General features: G+C 50.0%; 1 protein-coding gene across 3 annotated transcripts in view; it reads left to right on the top strand.

Annotated features, from left to right (window-relative positions):
• The first annotated feature begins 1,634 nt into the window (after positions 1–1,634).
• KIAA1671 (KIAA1671 ortholog) overlaps positions 1,635–18,126 on the top strand; it is a 205,564-nt gene continuing 189,072 nt past the window's right edge. For all 3 annotated transcript variants that reach the window (XR_005214060.1, XM_037817432.1, XM_037817434.1), the window contains exon 1: positions 1,635–1,690. The gene's annotated coding sequence lies outside the window, so the exon portion shown is untranslated. The remainder of the gene's footprint in view (positions 1,691–18,126) is intronic.

Raw genomic sequence — 18,126 nt, forward strand, 5'->3', positions numbered from 1 at the left:
GCCACAGAGAGACAGGAAGTTCCTATAAGGTTAGGAAGGCGAGGTGGCAGATGGTACACTATCAGCTGCTGGTCATTCATGCATTAGACACATATTTATGGAGCACCTACTATGTGCGAAGCCCTGCTTCTGGAATTGAGAATCAGGAGTGAACAAAACAGACAAAAGTCCTTGCTCTCTAGGAGCAGAAACTTGCGAAAGGAGAGTGGACCATAAACAACAGTTTACCTTTGCTTGTGAAACATACATATGTTACATGAAAGCCCTGCTAGAGGGTAAAGGCAGATTTTGAGGGATTTTAACTTTCAATCCAACCATTCTCTCTCCCACCCACAGACCTCCACCTGGAAGCAGTGGTCATATTTGAAAGCCACTGAGTTTGGTCCAGTTGATGATTGTGCTCAAGACATCTAGACAATAGAGGTGATTATCCTAACACATGAGATCTCGGGACTTCCAGGCTCCATCACTGTGGGCTAGTCCCTTAGGGAGCCCCAGGCTGCTCCTAGGTAGAAAGGGGTGGGTGGTCCCAGCTTCAAAGGGGTTTCAGTGCAGATTAAAAGAAACAATGGGTATGGTGGGTAACTCACTCTACAAGAGCTGCCCTTACCTCTATAGCTGCCCCCCCCCCCACATCCCCACATCCCAGCAACTTGAAAGAGGAGGCTAGTGAGCTCCCCTCCAATTCTCCTGCAGCCACAGGATGTGTTCTCTCTCTCTTTTAAACTCTTTCGTGGTCTGACGTACAATAAATGCGCATAGGATTTTAGGTCCTCCAGTATTCAGGCTCTGTCCTTTTTGCTTAGGAAACTGTGTCACAGTGTCATAAATGCAATTCAATTGATTTTCCATTATCTGTCAGCTCCTTCACCACTGTTACCTTGCATCCGGCATACAGTTGGTGTTAATAAAATTCTGCTGAATGGAATTAGTACAGAAAAGCAAAAAGGTATTTTCTCGTCCAGGGGCGAGTTCCTGTGATTCCTGCAATTTGTACAAAACGTCTCTATACCTCCTGCCCCTCCCAAGACATACTGCAGCAGGCCTGGCACACAGTAGGCGCCTACGGGAGTGAAGACCCCTTGCCCGGCCTGCGGGCCCCGCGCCTCCGGGGGCACTCCCCCTGCGTGCCGCGAGGGGACGCCAACTCTTCGCTCAGGGCCCGCTGGCTCCTGTGGCTGGCGGCCGCTGCGCAAGCGATTCAATGCACCCGCGTTTCCCCAGCGCCTCTGAAATTCCTGGGCTGCATTAGGCTCTCGGGGGTGCAGACCCGGCGGCGGGTCAGTGCCCGTCCCGGGACATCCCGGCCGGAACTCGGTGGTCGCCCCGGCGATGCGGGCGGGGACCATGAAACTACGTTCCGAATCGGACGCGGCGGGGCCAGGACTCGAGGCCGGGCGGGGACGCTTCCGGAAGGGGGTCCCGGGCAGACTCGCGACCTCTGACCCGCGGTGCAGTCCCCACGCCCAGGGGCCGCCTGGCGGCTCGGGTCCAGCCGGCGGCGCTCCGCCCAGGGGCCCTCCGCGCACGCGCCGCTGGCCGCGATTCCCATGGCGACGGGGGCGCGTCCCCCCCCGAGTTCCCGCCCCCAGCAGGCTAGGCTGCGCGGGGCTGCGGGCGGCGCGGCCGGGAGCGGGCAGGTGTCGCGGGCTGCGGGCAGGTGGCGGCGCTGGCCGGCGGCGGCTCCAGGGTAGGTTGCGCGGCGGCCGCGGGGGATGGGGGCCGTCCGTCAGCTTCCCGATCCCTGGCGTGCTGGGGGCCGGGGAGGCGGCAGCGGTCGACGGCCGCCAAGTTCCTGCCTGGCCGAGGCCCCGAGAGAAAAGTTGGCAAAGTTGGCCGTGAAAGGGGCGGGGGCGCGGGGATCCGGTGGATCTCCCCGGGCGCTGGGTCTGCGGGGCTGGGGTATCCCCGATTGGGAGCAGGGGGATCTCTCTCTCTCTAGACCTGAGAATCGATCCCTCGGGAAAATCCTGCACAGGACAACCAATAGATCCCGCGCCGCCGGGTCAGAGACTTGGGAGTCGATCCCAGACGAGGATCCGGGTCTGGCGGCCTCGGGATCCCGCTGGATACCCGGCCTGGGGGTGGTGCAGGAGGGTGATCCGGGACTGGGAGCAAGTGTATGCCACTTCCCTCATGCCGACCCGAGCCTTGGGAGTGGATTCCGAGAGATCTGGTACCTAGATGCTTGGGAGATCGCCGGGGATCTCGGTGTACCCAGCCTGGAGCTGCCGGCTTCTGTAAGCCTGTGTGGATTGGAGGCCCCGGAGGTGAACACTGGGGAGTGAGGGCGCCCAGTGAGGCCGAGCCCAGGGTAAGAGGATCCTGGGGACAGCAGGATCGTGAGGAGGGCAGTGCACCGCCCCCCACCTCCCGGTACTCGGGCTCCGGACGCGCCCTCCCTGCGGAGCCTGCGCTCCCCTCCGCGCGCCTTCCAGAGCAGAGGCGCCCTGATGGGATTAAGGCTGGGTCCCGCGGCTTGCAGGCAGGCCCGGATGGCCCTCGCCCTACTGGCGCCGCCGCCCGGGGCCACGGGTGGGGCCTTCGGGAAGGGAAGCGGCCCATTGACCCCTACCGGAGCCTGACCTTTTCACACCCTCCCGCCTCACGCTCGCCTACGAACCTGGGCACCGAGTCCTGAAACCCTGCTCTCCGTCCCGGAGCCGGGCGGGTGACCTCCGCGCGCCGCCTAGGCGGCCGGGGCTTCTCTTTGGCCGGGACTGAACTTTCGCCAGGAGCAGCCATTACCTTTTGGAAGGGAAAGGGTTGTACCTGTTGCACAAAGAAAGAGCTTTTTCGATGCAGCATCTTTGTGACCTTGGGCAAAGCACTTAACCTCTCTGAGCCAGGGTTCTCTTCCTGGAAAAATGGGGCCTGGGGGTCTCAGTCCCTTCCTCTTCTGGGGTCTGGCAGGATTCATAGGGATGATGGGTATGAAACAGTTGGGGGCTCTATAAATATTAGTGCCCCACTGCCTTTCTACAGCCCCTCCTTTCCCATATCCCATCTCCTACAGCTTCCCCCATAATATCTGAGGGAAGGGTCCACAAGCCTAACATGCTGTCATTTTTAACTGCAGGATTAAAGAGATATTTAACTTGGCCTTTCTTCCTAAGGGTTAATTGCTCCTCTGATCCCCCTGGCTGAGAGAAGCTCTGAGGTTTGGCTAATCAGCAACCAGGGCATCTGGTTTCCCCTTGCTTTCCCCTTGCTAATCTGTCAGGGCTCCTGGATAAATATGGGTTTGCCCCCAGATACTGGCATCTCCTCCCTTGCCTCTGTTGCCAGGGATGGTTCCTGAGGGAGTTGTGCAAACACAACCTGGTCTTGTTGGTTTGGGGGGAATCCTTTTTAAAGGATTTGTATGTTGATGAGGGTGCAATTACCAGAAGTGCAGTTTCAGTCCAACGTCTCAATATATATTTCAACTGGGCATATGAGCCAGCTCATTTGGTCAACCAGTATTTATTGAGCACCTACTGTGTGCCAGGCGCTGTCAGTGTGGCGTGGCTCAGAGCAGCACAGATCCTGTCCTCCTGGAATTACATTTTTGCATTCAGAGCTGTCAGCCTGCCCTGCATCCCAGTGGGGCAGCTGTGCTGAATAGTGATGTTGGGGATTCAGCCTTCACCCCAGTTTTGAAGACTGGAGGGGCCCTGCCCACCACAGAGGTCCTGGGGACTGGCATTTATTCAAAGCTGAGGTTGGCAGGAGAATGGAGCAGCCAGCTGTCTAGCTCTGAGCATTTCTTCCCTTGCTCAGCAGCACCGGAATGTATCTCTGACCAACTCAGAGGAAGAGCTCCAGAGGAAAATTTTATATGTGCATTCATTCATTCATTCACTCATTTCTTCAATTACCATTCATTCAACAAAAATTTAAGACTGTGCTAGACGCTGGGGCTCCAAAATGAGGCTCCCAGCCACATCCTTAAGGGATGACACCTTTGAGAAAATAGGCAATTATATAATAGGGGGAGGGGCTGATGCCTTCTGGCATAGAGAGGGCTGAGGCCCTAGGGGTTTCCAGGAGAGTCCACCAGTGGCGAGAGGATGGTGTTCTGAGCCGGAAACTGGGAGTGGCTTGTGCAAAGGCCTGGGCTTGGGGAGTGAGCGCGGGGTATTGGCAGGAGATGTTGTCCGGAGTCAGGTCAGCCATGCTCAGGGGTTTGGACTTTATTCCAGGGCAGTGGTGCGCTGTGGAAAGGTTCTCGGTGGGAGAGTGATGGGGTCAGATGTGTTTTAGGAAGCTTTCCCTGGCTGTTGTGGGAAGGCTGGATGGGAGAGGGCAGGAAAAGAGGCCAAAACGGGAGGCCAGTGAGGAGGCTGCCAGAAAAATCCAGGTGGAAGATCAGAGGGAGGGGGAGATGGGGTTGGTGTGCTGCTTGCCAACTTAGATGTTGATCATTGTTCTATTTAGGGAGCCACTAAGTTCAAAGACCTCTTCAACAAGGGCCTATCTGGGGGAAGGAAAGCTCCAGGGGAGGTGATTATAAATATCAGTGTTCAAATCAGCAAACCCTTCCTGAGCACCCATTGGCACAGTCATGAAACATCTTAACCCTCAGGAACTTGAAACTTAATCCTCACCAGCTTCCAGTATAAAGTGGGGGAGAGGAACTCATGGTCCCCATTTTACAGATGCAGGGCTCAGTGGCTTCAAGGTCTTTGCCAACTATCTGTGGCAGAGCCAAGTGTTTGAACTTGCTTCCAGCTTGCCACTTGGGGATGTTTGAGGTCAATGAGATGGAATAGAGAAGCACCAAAGGGTGGTGCGGTTGAGTTGGGATATGACAGGGGTAAACCAAGGGAGGCTTCCAGGAGGAGGTTGCTGGAGGGGGCTCCAAGGGACTTGAAGAAACGGATACAGGGAGGGAGCCACTGGATAGACATAGGGGTAAGCTCTGACCCCACGTCTTCCTAACTGTGGCCTTGGACACAGTATTTGCTTTGAGACTAGGCTTCCTCATCTGTTAAACGGGCTCCTGATAGGATACCCTGCTCCCCCTCTCCTTCTGCGCCTGTCTGTGCTCAATAAATGGTGGGTAGGATTATCACTGTAGCCGGTAATCGGGATGTGTCACAGGCAGGTGGTACCTTACCCAACCAGCTGTGCGTGGTGGAGAAGAGTTGGGGAAGGCTTCCAGTGGTGATGCTTGAACTGAGCCTTAAATGATGGGTAGGGTGCAGAAAGGGGAGGGCATCTAGGCTGAAGGACCAGCACAGACAAAAGCATGGCTCTTTTGGAGAATTGCATGATAATTACTATGCCCAGAACGTAGAGGTTGTTGAATGAATAAAAGTTAGACCATCGGCAACAACACAAATTCTCTTTGCATCCCCACGACTCCCTAAATACCCAAACATGGAAGGCTTTAGCATACATGGGACAGAGAGGAGGACAGAAGTTCACATTCCTTCCTGCTGCCTCACTCATCCAGATTGTGGAGGTGTGGCTCTGGACAAAACTTCCTCTTGGACCCTTAGTTTCTTGCACTGTAGAATGGACGGGGTGGAGAGAATGTAGGTAAAGCATCTAGTGCGTTGTAACGGCCACCGTTCTTTGTGGGGGCTCTGGGCTAAGCCATTTGGTTCCTTATTTATTCCTTACAGTGAGCCCAGGAGATGCCTCGATTTTGTAGTTTATTAAATGGAGGCTTTGGGAGATTATGTGACTTGCCCAAGGTCATGCACCCAGGAAGTGAAGGAGCTAGGATTCAGACCCAGAGCTGTCAGCCCCAAAGATACACTGTTCACAGCTCCATGGCCTCCAACACAGGGGAGGTGCCTCTGCCCACTCCACTACTCAAACTCATGTTATATAAAAAGCAGCTGATAAATTTTGTTGAAAATTAGGAATATTTACCTATATTTGTATATATTTATATAATATTTATATATATATTTTTTCCTTCAACAAAATTTCAGCATTTTTTTTGCCCCCCCAAAAATATTATAAATTTTTGGGCAAGGCACTAGGTTTGTGGGAAACCACAAGGAGTCCCTGCACTCAGGATCAATTGGAAGTGAAACACACACAAACACACACATACGCACACACGCACCAGAATATATATTTTGTATCATGAAAATAATGTATAATACAGCAAACACTTCAAAGATGGCAAAAGGATATTCTATTGAGTGAATTCTCCCTCCTGTCCCGATCCCCAGTTCCACAACTCAGAGATGATGCAGTTGGCAGTTTCTTCTGACTCTCCAGAAACTTCCCACACACACTTGTCCCTTGTACATCCTTCCTGACACTTATCACACTCGGCTATTATCTAAGCTATTTTTATGTCCACTCTGGAGCCAGACAGACTAGGTTTTGTCCTGGTTTCACCAGTTATCAGCTGTGTGACCTTGGACAAGTGACTTAAGCTCTCTGAGCCTCAGTTTCCTCATCAAAAACAGGGATAATAATAGGACCTACCTCTGAGGGTGGCTTAGAGGAGTGAATGATAAGGGCCTGGCACGTGGCAAGTGCTCAGTAAATATTGATTGTTGTCACTAGTGGTGGCCATAGTGGAATTATCATTACTGTCTGTTCCTTGCTCTAGACTTAAAAGCCGGGGGCCCTATTTGCCTTCCCTGCTGTATCTTCAGATCCTAATATACTGACCCATGGTAAGTAGTCAGTAAAATGGAGGTGGAATAAAGAAACGAATTAATCACCTTGAGTTGGCCCTGGTTTCTTCCTATTTCAGATAGTGCCACAGCAAACATCCCTGTTCATGTGTCTTACCACACTTGTGCAGTAGATTGGAGGGCAGATTCTATGGTATGGAACTGTTAGAATAAAGAGTATTTAGAATTTTGATCAAGCCTGCCAAGTTTCCCTCCAGAGGGGTTGTACTATTTCACACTCCCACCAGGGCTGTGTGTGAGAAAGCTGTTTGTGTATTTCAGAGAGAGGGAAAAGGCTATGGCTCTGTCTTATCAGTGGCCAAAGGATATGGCCTCTGGCATGACAGTAGGGAAGGTGCTAGTTCCAGCAGGTGGCACATTTTGTGGCTCTTGGATTTTAATCCAACCTGCTGGAGACCGTGTCTTGCAAGACATTTTCCCAAGGGCCCATTAGTCTGCTTGCTTCCTTCTGGAAATACATGGTTTCTTGGTCCTTATAATAGTCAAGTTTTGCTCAGATAATACTGGGTAACAAGACATCCCCCAAATCTCAGTGGCCTTCAACAGCAAACATTTATTTCATGCTGTGTGTCAGCAGGTGGTTTGGCTGATCTTGGCTGGGCTTGGCTGGGCAGGCTGGACACTAGGCTTTGGGTTGGGTTCAGATCTGCCCCACTTGGGCTTGGCCGTGTGACATGCTTTGGTCAGTAGAATGAGGGTGGAAGTGGCTCTGTCTCAGCAGCGTGTGGAGGCTCTTAGATGCATTGCGGGTTCCCGCTTGAGCTCCTGAACTTCCACTGGCCCCCAAAGAAGAGCATGCTCTGGCTGGCTGTTGTCCTTCAGCCTGGGTCACAAACAACGAACGATGGCTCTGAGGATTGGTGTGGAGACGAGGGGTTCCTGATTAGGGAGGAATGGGGAATTTTGCAATCCATTCCTTTGGGAATATTGCAGAGAATCTGGAGCCAGCCTGCCTAGGTTCACATCCCAGCTCTGCCACCCAGGAGCTGCGTGTCCTCACTTTCCTCATCTAAGTAAGGAATGTAATCCTAGTGCCTGCCTCAGGAGGTTGGTGAATGTTAAATGAGTTAATACTTAGTGCCTGTTAATGAATGTACCTAAGTGTTAGCTATTTTATTATTATTAATCTCGAGAATTGCAGAGAGATGGTTTCACTTCCTGGGAGCCACCAGGGCCTTGGGAAAGGAGTGATGGAGAGAAGCCTTTAGGACCCCTGCTTCTGTGCAGGAGTGCTTTCGCCCTTCTGCTAGCGAAGGAGAGGCCTTCTATTAATGGGGAAGTCTTTTCAACAGGCCTGCCTGGAGGGGACAAAGCACCTTTTCTACTCAGCACCCAAGGCCTGAAGCAGCCTGGAGCCAACGGGGGGAAGAACCATGGAGAGTGCTGAACTGGGGAAGCTCGACAGGCCTCATGGTTATGAGCATCCTCTGGGGGCCGGCCTGAGCTAGCTGCAGGGAGAGAGGTCATTCATTCATTCACTCACTCCACTCATTCATTCACTCACGCCTTCCTTCGTTCATTGATGAAGGTGTATCATGATCCAGTCACATGCCGGGCGCTGGGAAAGTGGGATTCTCCTGGGCATCAGTGCCGGGTTTCTGCGGGAAGCAGAGCGGGAAGAATCAGTAGTCTGGGATGGCTCGAGCACGGATCTCTTTTGTGTTCCTGGGTAGGTCCCTTAACCACTCTGAGCATTTCCTCCTTGTCTATGAAATGAGTCTCAGGTGGGCCAAGGTGTCATTGAAGTGAGTCAGGGCAGCTTGTGAGCTGTGGGTATATCTGGTGTTTCCTGCCCCCAGCTCCTTTGCCTTCAGAATTCCAGGAGAGCTGACTGAGCCTGCCTCACCTCCATCTGCTGAGACCCAGCTTTTGAAAACAGTGATAATGATATTTATAGTAAAATGAAATGACACGTAGTGCACGTTCCCCCATCCTAGGCGCCACGCCCATCACTTTCCTATGCGTTCCCTGACTCCATCCTCACACCCCTGTCGTGCAGATGGGCACCTGAAGCTCAGAGATGAGGCATCTCTTGCCCCGGGCCACGCTGCTGACTAGGGGAGTGTGGATCTGTGCAGCCTGGCTCCAGCACCTGTGCCCTGACTCACTCCCTCTGCTGACTCCCTGGTGGTGAAGAAAAACTAAGAACTCTGCAACCACGCACACCTAGCTTTCCATCCCGTCTCTACCAGGTTGTTGCTGTGTGACTTTGGATGAGTGACTTTGCCTCTCTGATCCTCCTTTTGTCCCTTCTGACAAAAGGGACTGTTACGATTTGCCCTGTGGGGTCCTTGTGGGATTAGACGGGGTAACTCTTTAAATCTTCCAGCACATTGTAGACACTTTAAAAATGGGAAACCCCCTCCCACTCAGGGTTGACTTTGGGGTTATTATTATTTTTTTTTTTAAATGCATGTACGTTATCCCAAGGAACTGTTTTATAAATCATAATATATAACTCTTCCTCATTTGAGTGGTAGCAGAAATAGTAACAGCAGCAGTAATAATAATAAATTAATTAATTAACATTGTTTGCTTCCTGTATTCCAGTTTGTGATGCACAGGTTTTGTGCATCATTTTACTGAATCCTTCTAATAACCCATAAGAAGAGGTGCTAGCGTTGTTCCCATTTTACAGAAGAGGAAACCGAGGCTTTCAGGCAGGGGGAACCAGAGTCCTTCTGCCTGTATATCTTGGTAGCTGCAGGAAACCCTGCTTGTTGCAGATGCAGCTGTATTTTCAAAGACGCCAGGTCAGGGCTCTGGCTCCTGGCTTTGTGTTGGTATTTCTTCTTCTTCTTCCGTTTTTTTTTTTTTTTTTTTTTTTTGGCTTCCTCAGTAATGAAAGTCCTTTCTGGGGACTGTCTTGTTTACTCGTGGTGTGATGAGGCACTGATGGAGGAAGGAAACGCGCTGCGCGTCTGGGGCCTTCTGGGAGGAGGGCAGCCCAGCAGGCGGCTGGGGTCTGCTGAGGTCACGCTGTGAATGCACGCAGCCCGGCTGCCCGGCCCTGCCTGCCTGGACACGAAGCCTGGCCCTTGGTGGGCACTGTGCCCGTCTGAGCCCTGCCCAGGGCCCCGGGCTGGGCCAGGGAGTGACTTTGTTGGGGAACTCCCAGGGCCCTTTGACCTGGGAAGCTACCCAAGTTTGTCTCTCCCTTTCATTTTAGGTCCCAGCCTTGGATGGCTCTTGTCTTTTGTTTCTGGAACTGATGACCTGTGTGCCAGGGACTGTGCTTGGCATGCAAAGGGCTCCTAGACTGTGGGAGAAAATATGGAGTATATTAGGATGAGTTCTGAGCCAGAAGTCAGGACGCCTAGGTTCTGGAATTGGCTTCTCTGCTGTGTGTCCTTGAATAAGCCCCTTTCCCTCTCTGGGCCTTTTTCACACTTTAGGGAAGTAGAGGACTCAATGAATAGATCCCAGAGCCTCTTATTCCTGCTACACCTTCTGGGAAGAATCAAAACCAGCCCGATCAAGAGGTGGGGCTTGGAACAACTACCATTTACTGAAGACCCACTGTGTGCTAGGGAGGCATTGCACATGCTTCTTCTTCTTAAACCCAGGATTACCCAGGCATTTGATATTAACTAGCACCCTCTACAGATAAGGGACCTGAGGCTCAGAGAGGTCAAGCCCCCACCCCTCAAGGTCAGTCAGCTTAGGGTAAGAAGTGGCAGAGCCTGGATTTGGTTGCCGGGCTGCCTCCTGCAAGGCCCAGGCCTCCTGTAATAATGCAAGGCAGCTTGTTTCCTTCTTCCCACCTCTCCGGGATCACGTAGGAAATACTGTCTCTCCCCTCAGAACCTCCAGTGCAGTGGACACTTTCCTCTCTTAGGATAGGTGATCATTTTCACCTTCTGTTATTTATTGAGCAACTACTATGTACCAGGGCCTGGGCTGGTTCCGGGCTGCAGAGCTGCCTGGGACATGGCCTCTGCCTTTCATGGGGAGAGAGATGAGGAGGCAGAGAGCAGCACGGAGGGGGGCTGCGATGGGGATGCTGGGGTGGGAATCATGTTCTCCTGGCCTCCAGTTCTTTTTCCCGCAGTCTGGAAGCAAAAACGTTTCCCATGATGCTTGGGGTTTGGGTAAATGGGAAGCTTTGGCAATGGGCAGACAGGCTGCTATCTTCTTGGAGGGGCACGAGGTGGCTGGTGACTATTGCGTTTAACTCCAGAAAGAAGGCCATCATGCTCCTGAGTGTCATCTTTAACCAGATGACTTCATCATAGCCTCTGTCTTTCCTTCCTTTAATTCATTAATAAAGAAAAAAAAAAGGCAGCAAAAAGCTCTGGAGGAACGTTTGGAATGCCCAGCATGCTGGCTGACCCAGTGGAGCTGGTGCGAGCCATCTTCCCTGGCTCTGGTTTGGGTCAGCTGAACTCGGGGGGTTCTCAGGGTGTCACCCAGTGCCTGCGTCACCCCTGGGAAGGTGGCTCCTCCGTGGACCTCAGAAACAGCCTGTCCTGCAGGACACCACCCAGGAGTACCAACGGCCCTAGGGTCATGTCCTGACTATTTTCTCACCAGTGCCTGGAGTGGCTTCCCCTCTCGGCCTGGGCGTCCTCATCTGCTGAATGGGGTTGCTGATAGCTGCTTTTCAGCCCGGCCAGGAGCTCGCAGCGAGGGCACACGGGTGAACATGGGGCAAATGGAGAGTCAATATCCTCGCTGTTCCGCTAGGGCAAGCAAGTGGTGATGTTTGTGAAGCCCCTACTCTGCACGTGGAGTCTCCCATACTTCAACTCTTCACGTTTTTTTTTTTTTTTAAATTTTATTTTGAAATAAATTCAAACTTACAGGAACAGTTGCAAAAACAATACAAACCCGATACACAGAACTCCAGCATACCCTGACCCCCCTCCCCCAATACCCCAATCCACCAACTTTAACATCCTGTCACACCACCATTTATTTCTTTCCCTCCCTCCCTCCCTCCCTATCATCCATCATCTATTGCTCTGTCCTCTGAACATATGAGAGCTAGCTGCACACATCCTTGAACAAATACTAATTCACATATACAATTCCCATGAACAAGAACATTCTTTTATGCAGTCCCATTAAGCGCAGCTAAGAAGTTCAAGAAATTCAACATTGATATAAAGCTTACATTCTATATTTCCTTTTTTTTTTTTTTTTCTTAAGTCCCATCTGTGGCCCTTTGAGCCTCCTGTCCTCCATCCTCAGATCCCATCCAGGATCATCCTTGGGAATTAATTGTCATCTATTTAGACTGTGTTTTTTTTTTCAGCTCGTCACATATCTTATCCTGCTCTGTGGCTCTTCTTCCACTGTGCTCAGCTGTTACCCCAATGCCTGGCATGACATAATTGTTTAAGTGAACTAAGGAATGACTCTCATTTCATTTTCCAAACTAATAGCTGCAATGCTCTTTTTCATCCTGACTATAAAGCAGTGCATTTTCATTGTAGCACATATAGAGAAACAGATAAACAAAAAGGAGAAAATTAAAAATCTGTCACCCCACATTCCAGAGATGACAACTGCTAATATTTTGGGTGGTGTACTTTTTAGACTTTTTAATCACGCCGTACGCACGTACATATTCATTGACAGAGGTCAGCAGTATTTTGGGGCTTGGAATGTGGGCTTTATTCTCGGGTGGCTTGGCTTCAGATCCTGGTCTGTAAACACCTTGCTGTGTGACCCTGGGCAGGTTGCTTCTCATCTCTGAGCCTCGGTTTCTGCCCGGTAAAATGATATCGCTGTGAGGATCACAGGGGGTTAAGATCTATGACATACTTAGCACATTTTGTCCATATGTATGTATTCTTTTGTTTTGAGGCAATTAGCCCCTTCTTAGAATAATGCTGTTGTCTGCAACTGGTAGATTTGGGCATTGGGCCGGTGTGGGGGCATAGGGGGAGATGGGAGACGCACAGACATCCCTGGTTAGTTCCTGAGGTGGGGGCTTCTCAGAACTGGGGATGGACCGGGGCGGTTTGGCTTATCCTGATCGCTCAGGGAGGCTTCCTGTCCCCGCCAGGGCCTGGGCGTCTTCCAAGTCCAAGTTGCTGGACGGTCCCAGCCGCTGGATGTGGCCTTGTAAGATGAGCTCACCGAGAACCTTCTTATTCTTTTCCCGGCTGCAGCAGCTGCTTCCGGAGGATGGACCCAGTGTTCCCAGGGGAGAGGGAGAGGGGCAGCCGGGCACCTCCAAGAAGGTCTGGAAACTGGGATGTCACCCGGGCCCCAGCAGGGGAGAGACGGAGGTGGGCAGGGGGTCAGGGAACCACAGGGTAGGGCGGGAAACGGAGTCTGGGTTTTGAGGTGAATTAGGGCTTGGTGGCATCTACAGGGGGAAGTGATGCTGCCCTTTACCAGCTCTGTGACCTTGGAAAGTTATCCAGCCTCGTCCATCTCGGTGGCTTTCTCTATAAAACAGGGCTAATAGTAGGTCTCACTTATAGGGTTGTTGTGCCGCCACATGCAAACTAGCACGGCAACAAGCACATCATCGGTGCATCATCCTCCTCTTCCTCATTGTCCTTGAATCCATTTACAACAACAACAACAAAATTAACGAGCCTGACCCTGCACTAAGTACTTGCTATGTATGATCTCACTGAAAATAAATTGCGGCTACTATTAATAAATTGCAGTTACTTTTATCACTGCTACCATCTCGCTGTATCATCCCCCATTAGCTTCACACCGTTGAGTGTGTGACGGAACCCTCAGCCCAAGGTAAGTGATCCATAAAAGGCAGCCATGGGGTTACTACTGTTACTTTCGCTGGTGCCACATAGAGCTGACTGTGTGAGAAGCAGCTCGCTTGCCAACCTGGTGTCTGCAGTTTGGAGCTCCTGCCCCCATGAGTCTGTTTCTGGGGCTGATCATGAAAACCACCGCTTGACTCCGCAGTCCGTGACATCTAATGCCATGCCAGGTTGCCCCCCATTAGCCGTCCTCCAGGTCCTGTTCGTCCATTTCAGCCACACTGAAGGGTGATCGCCAAGTCTTGGATGTCCGCCTGGGATCCTCCAGGGTTAATGTACATCGGAAATGCTGCCCCCAAACATGGGAACAATCCATTCGGCTGTTGCAGGATATGGCAGCAGATTTGCACCCAGAAACTTTATTATTGGGGGTCTGATCAAAAGGAGGAAGGACTTTGACATGTGGCCTGGGAATGGGAGGGTGACTGGGCTTCGTGTGACCACTGCCAGCTTCAGCTGGGGTCCAGGTGCCTCCTCGAAGAGGCCAGACTCGTCACCCTGTGCAGTGCTCTCAAAGGGAGACTGATCCTGGGGGCCTTCAGGTTCTGGAGGTGGCTGGGGGCAGAGGGACAGGCAGACCCTAGCCCATTCCTGGGTTTCCCTTCTGTCTGGGTAGAGCCTTGCAGACCAAGATCATGCTAGAGAGAGACATTAAACTTTCAGTGTAACTCTTTGGGAGGGGAGTCTTATTACAAAAGACAAATTAGAAATGACAGGAAAAAAGAAAGAATAAAAGGCATCCCAGTTGTTACCTCCCAGACATATTATAGTGGTTAACAACAGCAAAATAGTAATTATAAACATGGCTAATGTTTATCGAACTCTTACTAAGTACTTTACATGCTTTATCCAATTTCATCTATTCAGGAAATAATGCTCACAAGAGGTTTGAACTCGGGATCCTGTGCTGAAGAACGTATGATCAGAACCACTCAAAGATCTGGTTACCCATCCATCCATCCATCCACCCATCCAGCCACCCATCTGTTTTAGTTTCTTTGGCTGCTCAAGCAAATCCTAATGCAGTGGTTCAGCTGACACAATGGGAATTTATTTGTTTATGGTTTTGGAGCTAAAAGAAATTCCAAATCAAGGCATCATCAAGGAGATGCTTTCTCTCCAAAGTCTGGCATTCTGGGGTTGGCTGCTGGTAATGCTTGGTCCTTAGCTTGTCACACGGCAAGGCATATGGTAGCATCTCCAGGTCTCTCCCTTCTCTTCCAGGTTCTGTTGATATTCAGCTTCTGGCTGCTCACTCTGTAGCTTTCTCTTTCTCTGCCTGAATTTCATTCTGCTTATAAATAACTCCAATTAAAGGCTTAAGACCCATCCTGACCGAGATGGGCCACACCTTCACTGAAGTAACGCCATCAAAAGGTCCTGCTTACAATGGATTCACACCCATGGGAATGGTTTAGGTTTGAAAACATGTTTCTCTGGGGTACATACAGCTCCAAACCACCACATCACCCACCCTCCCATCCATCCACCCATCCATCCATCCATCCATCCATCCGTCCATCCAGCATCCATCCATCCATCCAGCCATCATCCATCCATCCATCATCCAGCCATACATCCATCATCCATCCATCCATCATTCAGCCACCCATCCATCCATCCATCCACCTATCCATCCATCCATCCATCCACCGATTCATCTATCCATCATCCATCCATCCATCATCCATCATCCATCCATCCATCATCCATCCATCCATCATCCATCCATCCGTCCATCATCCATCCATCCATCCATCCGTCCATCATCCATCCATCCATTCATCCGTTGTCCATCCATCCATCCATCCATCATCCATCCATCCATCCAAGAATATTTATCAAGCACTTACTTTGTGGCAGGCACTGTTCTAGATACTGAGGATATAGCAGTGTTCTGTGCCTGCGTGGACCTGATGTTCTAGAGGGGAGAGTCTGGCACGCAAGCCCACTAATAAAGCAGAGAATATTAGATAGTGAGTAAGAGTGACAGTAAAAGTTAAAAGAGGGTGATGTGAATGACCATTGTCTTTTCAGACTGAGTAGTAGGGAATGGTCCTTTGACGAAGTGACATTTGTGCTGAGACCTGAGGGAGATGAAGGAGCCATCTCGAGAGTCCAAAGGAAAGTGTTCTGAACAGAGAACCAGCAAGTGCAAAGGCCCTGAGGCAGGAGCTGGCCAGGGGTGCTGCAAGAACCAAAGGGCAGGCACGTGTGGCCAGGGCAGAGAGTAAGGCAGGAGGGGTGCAGGGCTGTTTGGGGACTCCTGGGCCAGTGCAGGAACACGTGGGTTTTATAGTAATTGTGGTGACCCTTAGTGACAGGATCTGGTTTAGGTTTCAAAAAGATCCTCTGGCTGCTGAGTGGAGAATGGGCTTGGGGTCAGGGGCAGGAGTGGAAGCCGGGAGAGCAGTGGAGAGGATGGTGGTGTGCAGGTGAGGGTCAGCTCTCCCGATGACCCTTCCCTCCCACCCTGGTCTTCTTAGCACACCCCAATTTGCAGTGTGATGACTAAAATTGGGCATTTCTTTCCTCGGCTAACCATCTGCCCTGCGAGAATCTAAGCTCCAGGAGGGCAGGGACTTTGTTCACCACTGGGTGCCTAGTACATAGCACAGATGCTTGGCATACAGCAAGCACTTTTTTCTTCCTATTTGTCAAATGAATGGCTAGTGAATCTCAAAGAAAATCTGGGTGGCATAAATAAAATGAGAATGAATACTAGTGATGTCCAAATAGTAATAGTAGCAGGCACACGTTGAGTGTACTCGGCTAGGCCCCTGCCTGCCCTTCTTGCCCACCCACCCTCTGCCCACCCTGTGCCTCCTTTGCTGGTTTGCACTGTGGGAGTTTTGCCAGCTCTGGGAGGCCCTGTCACCTGGCAGGCTCTTGGCAAGTCCCTGGCTGGTTTTCAAGCTGTGCTCACTTTCAGGAAAGGATTTATCAGTGGACTTAGGTCTGGGTGGGGCAGGCTTGGGTGAGGCCTCTCACTGGGTAGGAGGTAGGACTTGTGTGCAGTTGAAGTCCGAGGTTCAGGTTTCAGGCTCCACATTTACCAGCTGTCCCCTCCCTGAGCCTCAGTGTCTTTGTCTGTCACTATGATGGTGCAGAGACCGTTTATCAGCTGCCTAGGAAGTGCCAAGCACCTGCTAATGCATTTAGTGTACACAGTGGCCTCATGAGGTAGGAACTGTTTTTGCTCCCATTTTCCAGATGAAATAACTGAGGCCTAGAGAGGTTAAATCATCAGCCCAAAGTCACTCAGCTGGGATTTGAACCCACTTAGAGCCTGTGCTCTGAGACTCAGTGTTTCCCAAATTCCAGTCATTCTTGTATCACCGTGACAATTTTCCATATTCATGAACCTCCTGGACTATTATTCAAGTAACATTTTTCCTTGAACTTGACTCACTTTTAAAAATAGCAGCTTTATTGAGATATAATACACACACCATGCAATTCACCTATTTAAAGTGTACACTTTGGTGGTATTTGGCATATTCAGAGTTGTGCATTCATCACCACTATCAATTTTAGAATATTTTAATTACCACTCAGATATCAATTTTAGAACATTTTCATCATCACCCAGGTATCAATTTTAGAACATTTTCATCATCACCCAAAAGAAACTTCATACCCATTAGCACTCATGTCCAGTCTCACCATCCCTTCCAGCCTGGCAACCACTAATCTACTTTCTGTCTCTATGGATTTGCCTGTTCTGGATGTTTCATATAAATGGAGTCATACAAAATGTGGTCTTTTGTGTCTGGTTTCTTTCACTCAGTGTAATGTTTCCAAGGTCCTTCCATGCTATAGCATGGATCAGTGCTTCATCCGTTTTATAGCCAAATAATGTTCCATTGCACAGGTAGACCACACTGTGACCCACTTTTTTTTTTTTTTAACATTTTTTACTGTGAAATATAACATATACAGAAAAGTGATAACTTTCAAAGTATAGTTTAGCAAGTGATTATAGAGCAAATTTCAAAATATAGAATGGGTTACAGTTCCACAATTTCTGTTATTTCCTTCTAGCTGTTCTAATACACTAGAGACTGAAAAAAAAATCTATACAGTGATTCAGTAGTCATAATCCTTTGTTAAATCTTATCTTGTTTGTTGCTACTCCTTCCTCCCATTTGATCATTCTCTCAATCATCATGGCTATATGGGCAATGACCACTCTAACTTATTCATACTGTAAAGGGTGTCGACATTATGGGGAAGGAAGATGCAGCTGTTTGATGTTCTTGAAGAGGCTGTTGCCTCTGGGTTTTGGGACTTAGCTGGCATGGGAACAATCTGGAGGTTTTAAGTTTCTGAAAAATAAACTTAGTGAGTGAAACTTTTATAGAGTCTCAGCTAGGGACCTGGGTATTTAGGATTTTCAGGAATACTGTTTTGGCTTGACTTACTGTGGCCATTTATAGTATCTGGCTAAAGCTTGCATAAGAGTAACCTCCAGGTTAGCCTGTCAACTTTATTTGAAATCTCTTAGCCCCTGAAACCTTATTTTGTTACATTTCTTTTCCCCTTCTTGGTCAAGAAGGCATTCTCAATCCCATGATGCCAGGGCCAAGCTCATTCCTGATAGTGTGACTCACTTTTTTTTCTTTTTTTTGGCTTGTTCTGTAAATTTTATTTTTTTAAATCATATTTTTTATTGTAGAATATAACATATACAAAGAAATGATAACTTTCCAAGTGCAATTTAACAAGAG

The sequence above is a fragment of the Choloepus didactylus genome, chromosome 23 (assembly GCF_015220235.1).
Source record: "Choloepus didactylus isolate mChoDid1 chromosome 23, mChoDid1.pri, whole genome shotgun sequence".
Lineage (NCBI taxonomy): Eukaryota > Metazoa > Chordata > Mammalia > Pilosa > Megalonychidae > Choloepus > Choloepus didactylus.